Source organism: Cebus imitator, unplaced genomic scaffold (assembly GCF_001604975.1).
Source record: "Cebus imitator isolate Cc_AM_T3 unplaced genomic scaffold, Cebus_imitator-1.0 Scaffold6, whole genome shotgun sequence".
Classification (NCBI taxonomy): domain Eukaryota; kingdom Metazoa; phylum Chordata; class Mammalia; order Primates; family Cebidae; genus Cebus; species Cebus imitator.
Window position 1 is genome coordinate 10,891,927 of NW_016107321.1, and position 7,367 is coordinate 10,899,293.

Below are 7,367 nucleotides of genomic sequence, written 5' to 3' on the forward strand. Positions count from 1 at the left end.
TTACCTTAGTAGAAGGGTTTTAGAAAAAATTGTTTTTATATAAAATTCTGGCTAGAGTTTAGTGATATTCAGAAGAGTTAAGGAAACAGGCTTTACTCTGGATTGGATACTCAGAGACTGGGGTTATTCTATCTTGGTAAATCACATCCAGAAGGAGGAAAAACTAGGTTGAAATCAGCCACTCATCTTCGCTATAACAGGGGTATGTTTAGACAGTTTGAGGTTTGAACAATATCAATAGTTTTGCCTGTATTGGGACACAGTTTTGGAGTGGTCTTGTCTTTGGCTTAATCCAAAATAGTCACAAATTGTCCTTGTCTGATATTGATATTCTCTGAAATTATGTTACAAAGGAGAACATCAAGGCATAGCTCTAAGTGTCAGGCCAGCCGTTGGCTGTCAAGGAAGATTTTCTCTTTTCCAAGATAAATTAAAATGAAACCAGGTAAGGGAGATCAAAGAGTAGTAAAGAATAGAAAAGTGTGTTAAAATAGAAAGAATGAGTGTACAAAATGTGTACCATCAGATTAGTCAGTTCTCCAAAGAAACAGAACCAATATATAGAGAATATAGAGAATATATAGAGAATTGTTTTATGAAATTAACTTTCTGTAATATGGAGGCTGTCTAGTCCCAAATCTTCAGGGTGAGCTGGTAGGTTGGAGATCAGGGAAGAACCAATGTTGCAGTTCAAGTTCATCTTCTGACAGAATTCTCTCTTTCAGGGGAGGTCAACCTTTTGTCCTACTCAGGTCTCTGCTGATTGGAGGATGCCTACCCATGCTAAGGAAGGCAAGCTCTTTTACTCAAAGTTTAATTTAAATGTTAATCTTTCCCAAAATACTCTCACAGAAATATCCAGAATGTTTGATCACATATCTGGGCAATGTGGATCAAGCCAGTTGATACAAAATTAACCTTCATAACCATGAAATGTTATACACGTACTAGAAAAGGAAAATAAGCAGTTATATGTCTGACAGGGTCCGAAAACTAGTGGCTCTGGAGAAGTACAATCCTTCCTGCTACTGAGACCAGAGATATCTCCTTTTTCCTGGCTCTCATGAAATGGATGGACAAGTCACTTGGCTGTTGGACAAGGTATCAGTCTGCGTCCAAAGCAATACATCTCTGGGTATACTGCTTTGAAAATGTGCCCCACTCTGTTCCTCTAACTTGTTATATTTAGTCAGATCACAACATACTTTGAGGCTGAGATTCTATACGAGAGGGTGTTCTTGTCTGCAAGGCAGCTTGCATTATCGGACTTTAGAAGTTCGTGATGAAAGGCTGCTCTCTGATGTTTTATCTTAAGCACATGAGCATGTTTGTCTGCAGGATAAGGCAAGTTTTGAAGTATAATTGGTCCTTGAATGATGTGGGGATTGGGGCACTGCCCCTACTCCCCACCCCCACACAGTCAAAAATCCATGTATAACTTTTGACTTCCTCAAAACTTAAACAACTAATAACCTCCCGTTGTCTGGAAGCGTTAATGATAACTTAAACAGTCAAATAGTACATATGTGTGTATTATATGTTTTATAGGCTGTATTCTTACAATAACGTAAGATAGGGAAAAGACAATGTTATTAAAAAAGTCATAAGGGAGAGAAAATACATTTATAGTGTTGTACTGTACTTATTCATATGGTAAGTTGACATCCATTTGCAAGACGATTTGTCTGTCTTAAATGGTGGGCAACTGTAGCTGCAGACCTCAATCTAGGGTATATAGCAAGCAGTCCAACTTTTTTTTTTTTTGTAATGCCATAATTTTTCTCTGCTCCTCCTTGGAAGCACTTCCAGCAGCACTGGTGGCACTTTATATCAAAGTTTATGGTATTGTGCTAAACACAATGAAAAATAGGTGAGAACAGTGAGAGATCACTTTTTACTACCATGTGCAAGTTACTGGAGACAGAAACTACTCAGGTGGAGACGATTAGCATGATAGGGGATTTGAAGTGAATACTCACATTTAAGCTCACTGAAATAGCAACAAAATATGGTTATAAAATGATTACACTAGTATAGTTACTGTTACACAGTTATGATTTAATACTGCATCTTTACATTTGTTTACATTTATCTCAACTGCCAATGGTACCCTATATGGTCTGTGTTTGTATGTGAGTTTTGATGTATTTAACTTTTTATTATAGACATGTATATATATTTTATTATAGCACATGACAAAATACACTAGTATCTACACATGCTTTATGCATTCATGACATACCAACCTTTTTCTTATTTTTTTTCAACATTTCTAGGCTATGTGGTTCATGAGGATTTTCAAATTGTCCCAAACCAGAAGTTTCCAAGTATATTTATTGAAAAATATCTGCATATAAGTGGACTCGTGAAGCTGAAACCTGTGCTGTTCAAGGCTCAACTGTATATTTTGTAATTCAGATTATGAGATTGTGAGCCAGATTGATAACATAATATTTAGATCAAACACATGGCTCAGAAACTCACTAAAAAATTTCCATATCTTGTAATACCCCTCAACTATTTGTAGGGAATAACTGTTTGAATAACAATGGAAAAGCATTTTTGCTTGGTTGTGATGTGAGAAGCAGTCTATGCCTAGGACCAGTATCATTTTAGATCTTCCAAGAAGAGGTAATAAACTTTTTAAAAAGCTTTTCACACATTCACTTTTACTTTAGTTTTGCATTTGTGGCTAAATCTCATGCTTTGTTCTCACATTGCCTTGTATCTATTTTTCTTTCCTTCAGCTACATTTCAAACTTCTTTTAGGCAGAAGTCCTGGCTTCTGTTTACTTCGCAGTGGTGGCATGGCCTACAAAAGAATTGCATAAATTGGAAGTGTGTGGCATTTACAAATATTGTTGAAGGTACAAAAGGAGAAAGGAAAGTGTGAATATATTGACACATGAATAAATACCAGGTAGGGAGAAAAAGAAGTTCAACTCACCTTAGTTCATCTTAGAAAAAAAAAAAAAAAAAAGTCGGGCACAGTAGCTCATGCCTGTAATTCCAGCACTTTGGGAGGCTGAGGTGAGTGGAACACTGGATCAGGAGATCAAGACCATCCTGGCTAACATTATAAAACCCTGCCTACTAAAAATACAAAAATTAGCCAGGCATGGTGGCACACACCTGTAGTCCCAGCTACTAGGGAGGCTGAGGAAGGAGAATCGCTTAAACCTGGGAGGCAAAGGTTGCAGTGAAATGAGATCTCACCACCACATTCCAGCCTGGGTGACAGAGCAAGACTCTACTTCAAAGAAGAAAAAAAAAAAAAAAAAAGCTCTGGGAAGACTCCATTTTGTGCTCACATGTCTCTGGTTAGTGTTTATAATGAAAATAGCAAGTTCCAAAGAGCACTTTGCAATGTAATTTTTATCCAGTAACTGAATTGAGGAGATAAGACAGCACACAAGTATAAATTGATACGCTTTATCTTTTCTTTTTCAATACTGTGGTATCTCTGAGTTTATTCTCTCTGGCCTTTTATTATGAGACAGTAAGCAGAATACTAAGCAAGTAATTAGAAAAGTTAGTTCTATGTTCTGGATCAACCACTTCTTACACCTCTAATATTAGACAAGTCATTGTGTTGAAAGATTTGGGTTCTTAATCTAAAAATGAGGAAAGTAATTCTCAGTCTGCCTGTAATGCCATTGTCAAGAGATGTGATAAATGTGATGGGCATCTATAGGCTATAAAGTCCTAAAAAGTGATTGAAATTCTATTTGTGAGTGTCTCAGCGCTGCAGGAACAATAATTTCTTATCTGTTCATCTTGTGCCTGTGACTTTGTTTAAATGTGAGTTTCCTGGGGTCCTCCTGAGACTATAAATGTCAGATGCACTAAAGAATGGAGCCAATTATCCAGATAATTTAGAATACCAAAACACTGTGTGTGGCATATCCAAGAGACTGGTAGTGAATAATATTAGTGAGTCATTCAAGAGAAAGACCATGTAGGATCTGGTAGGCCATGCTAAGGACTTTGAAATTTATCTTGAGTTAGATGGAGAGGCTTTGGGAGTGTTGACAGCAGAGGGTGACATGATGGGATTTCTGTTTGAAAGAATTAACTCTGGAGAATGTGCAGCTAGCCTCCAAAGATGGAGCCGAATGGCCCACACTCTTCAGAAGCCATATTTTTCTCAAGTCATCTCCTACCACCCTGAGTCTGGGCTGGCCTTTGACATATGTTACCCAATAAGTATGATAGAAGATATGTTGTGCTCATTACACATCTAGCATTTATGAGGACTGTTCACTTCTGCTTCCTCTTTCTTGAACCACTCACTTTGGGAGTCTTTAGCTACCATGGAAGAAGACTGGTTACTCTGCTGAAAGATCACACAGCGAGAACAGGCCCTGAGACTCCCTAAGGGAGGGAGGTCTAGCTTTCTCACTGCCCAAGTCACTCTCTACCTCCAACTGTGTTAAAGACACCAAGTGAGAGCAGCCAAATAATCACTCAGCCAAGCCCAGTCCACACACAGAACCATGAAAAACAATAAAATCATTGTTGTTTTCAAGTTACTTGGCCCTAATAAAGTTTGTCATGTTGCAATAGATAACCAGACTATGAATGTAGAAAGGCAAAAGAAGAAACAGACAGATAACTTAGAGGCTTATTCAGTTTCCAGGTGAAAGGTAACGACTGAGCTCTCAGACTGAGTTCTAGAGGTAAGAAGTTAGAGATGACACAGTCTGTTAATGGATTACTGGTGGGGTTTGGGATAAAGATGAGAATCAAAAGTTACTCTATATTTGTTGGCCGGAGCAACTAGGATAACAGCGCTACTACTTAGACTTGAAAAAAAACCCTTAGGGGCTTCTGGCGCTGCAGCGGTCCGAGGTGAAGACTGCCGCAGTTGTTGTGTCTCCGATTTCTCAGCTGCTGAGTCGGTCCCACCCACAGCTGGGGCGACCTATGTTGAGTGCTGCCCATGGCGGAGAAGGCTCAGCTCGCATGTGAAAGACGCTCATCTTCTTCGTCGTGCTCCCCAGGGTGGGAGTCAGCATGCTGAATGTGTTCCTGAAGTCACACCACAAAGAGCAGGAGAGACTCGAGTTCATCTCCAGCCCCCATCTCCACATTAGGACCAAGCCATTTCCCTAGGGAGAGAGTAACCATACCCTATCCCATAACCCTCATGTGACTCCACTTCCAACTGGCTGTGAAGTTGAATAAAGAGAGTCTAGACCACTACCTGGGCACCGGGGACTGCAGCACCGGTTTGGACCATTACTCTGCACACACACCAGAAAAAGTATATGGGAACTTAAGCTCACCTTCTTTACCTGTATCAAATGATGACTGGTATACTGATCTTCCATCCCTTTGCTTGTGGCAGGAGATGGCTTAAATAAATAACTTAAACTTTAAAAGAAAAAAAAAACCCTTAGGGAAGAACAGATTTTAGAAGGGCAAACAGAAGTTTAGCTATTAGCTGTCACTATTAATATGACTATTAGATATTGATGGGTACCAGAGAGCATGCCAGAGCTGAGTTCTAATGATTGGAATCACCAATTTATGGACGATATTAACACATGGTTCTGTGTGAGATCACCTGGAGAAGAACTGTTGTTAGAGATTAGAAGCCTGGAACACGCACAGCATCCAGAAAAAAGGGGGAGGATGAGAAGCAATGATGAGTGAGAGTGAAGGATAATACAAAAAGTATGTTGTCTTGTCCCCAAATCCAAGTGAACAGGTGTTTCAAAGAAGAAAGTGTGAAGAGTTGGGTTAAATACTGCTGAGATCACAGAAGAAGAGGGCTAACCATGACTATTGGATGTGACAATATGAATGTCATTATTGATCAAGAACAAGATTAGCTTCAGTGGAATGGTAGGGATAAAAGCTTGAACTGATGAGTTCAAGAGAGAGTGGGTGATTAAAAATAGTGGCAGCAACGAAGATAAAAATCATTTTATTTTATTTTTGCTCTAAAAGGGAGCAAAAAATGTGTGCAAAGCTGGTGGTATGGGGGTTGCAAGAGGGTTTTTAAAAGGTGGGAGTTGTCACATGATTGCTATGTCATTAGAATGCTCCAGTGAACAGAGAGAACTTGATCCCAGGGGAGATGGCCTTGGTAATCTCAGGAGCAAGTTTCTGAGTAGGTGAGCAAGGCTGGGATCCAGGACACAGGTGGGGGAATTGTCTTCATCTAGGAGAAAGGCTGTTCTTTCATAATAGAGGAGGGTTGTGGTGTGCATGAGCACAGATGCTTGATCTTGATGGACTAGGAGGAGGAGGATGTCTTCTGAGTGCTTCTGTTTTTGCTGCCAGAACATTTGGAGAGGAGAAGTTGGAGTATTGAGGAGAAAAAAATATCATGAAATAGTCATTTGGGTAGAGTGAATGGGCTAGATATTCAGAAGCATACCTGCAGTTCTGAGTTTCTGTTTCTCCACAGAAGAGTGATTTCATCTTGATCCTCTGTCCTGTTGCTACATGGTCTGCTGATGTGTCCAAAAGTCATGTTGAAATTATTCTGAACTGCTGTTGCCATAGAACTCATGTAGTGAATTGCCCCAAATTTTATATCTGTTGAGGGCAGATTCAGGATTGGTGTGCCGCTCTACGAGACACTGATCAGGACATTCTATTAGACTCTATATAGGCAGAATGCTGAAGGACCTTTGCCAGTTATTGTGAAAATTTTAGCAGCATTACCATATAGAATATTGCAAAAAATATGAGTCCATGCTGGAAATAACAGATATGTTTGCTCTGTTTATGTCTGTTGAGTGTTGAAGCCATTCAGCTGGCCTCGGGTAGTTCCTTGTGCTTCAGGTAACTGTGAATTATTATCATGGTGTTATTCTATCTTGCTGCTTCAGCATTCTTGATAACACATTTTCATCCATCAACAAAGGTAGGTTTTTCTTCTTGGTTATTTTTTTTTCCTGGGTTAGTCTTTACTTATCAAAGAATAACCATAGAACCCCAAGAAAGCCTTAAATTCCTGAATAGCATGAGTTTTGAGTAGTGTTCAGAAAAACCTGGAGTCTTATGTGTCTGTCTTCCCTAAGAACAATTTACACACACATGCACACACCTCTTGTGAGTCTTTCTAATAGCCACTAATTTTTTAAAAGACAAAGATTCAATATTCAAACAGTTAAGTTTAAAAAACACTTCCAGCAGTACTTGTCTGAGCTTAAAAATACACAGGTTACTGTAGATTTTTTAATAAATAGAACTATCTAGTACTATGGAAGAAATAGAGACAGTCTAGTGATAGAACCCCTGGATAAGTAAGAGGGTGATATTTGTCTTTCTGAGTGCAAAAAAAAGCCCATCATGACCATCTATTTTTGAGCCACAAGTTAGGTAAAACCATGGTGTTATGAAACAAAGTC

The 7,367-nt window shown here is 39.1% G+C and overlaps 1 pseudogene; it reads left to right on the plus strand.

Annotated features, from left to right (window-relative positions):
• Positions 1-1,068: 1,068 nt before the first annotated feature.
• Positions 1,069-5,187, plus strand: LOC119472778 (annotated as a pseudogene).
• The last annotated feature ends 2,180 nt before the right edge of the window (positions 5,188-7,367 follow it).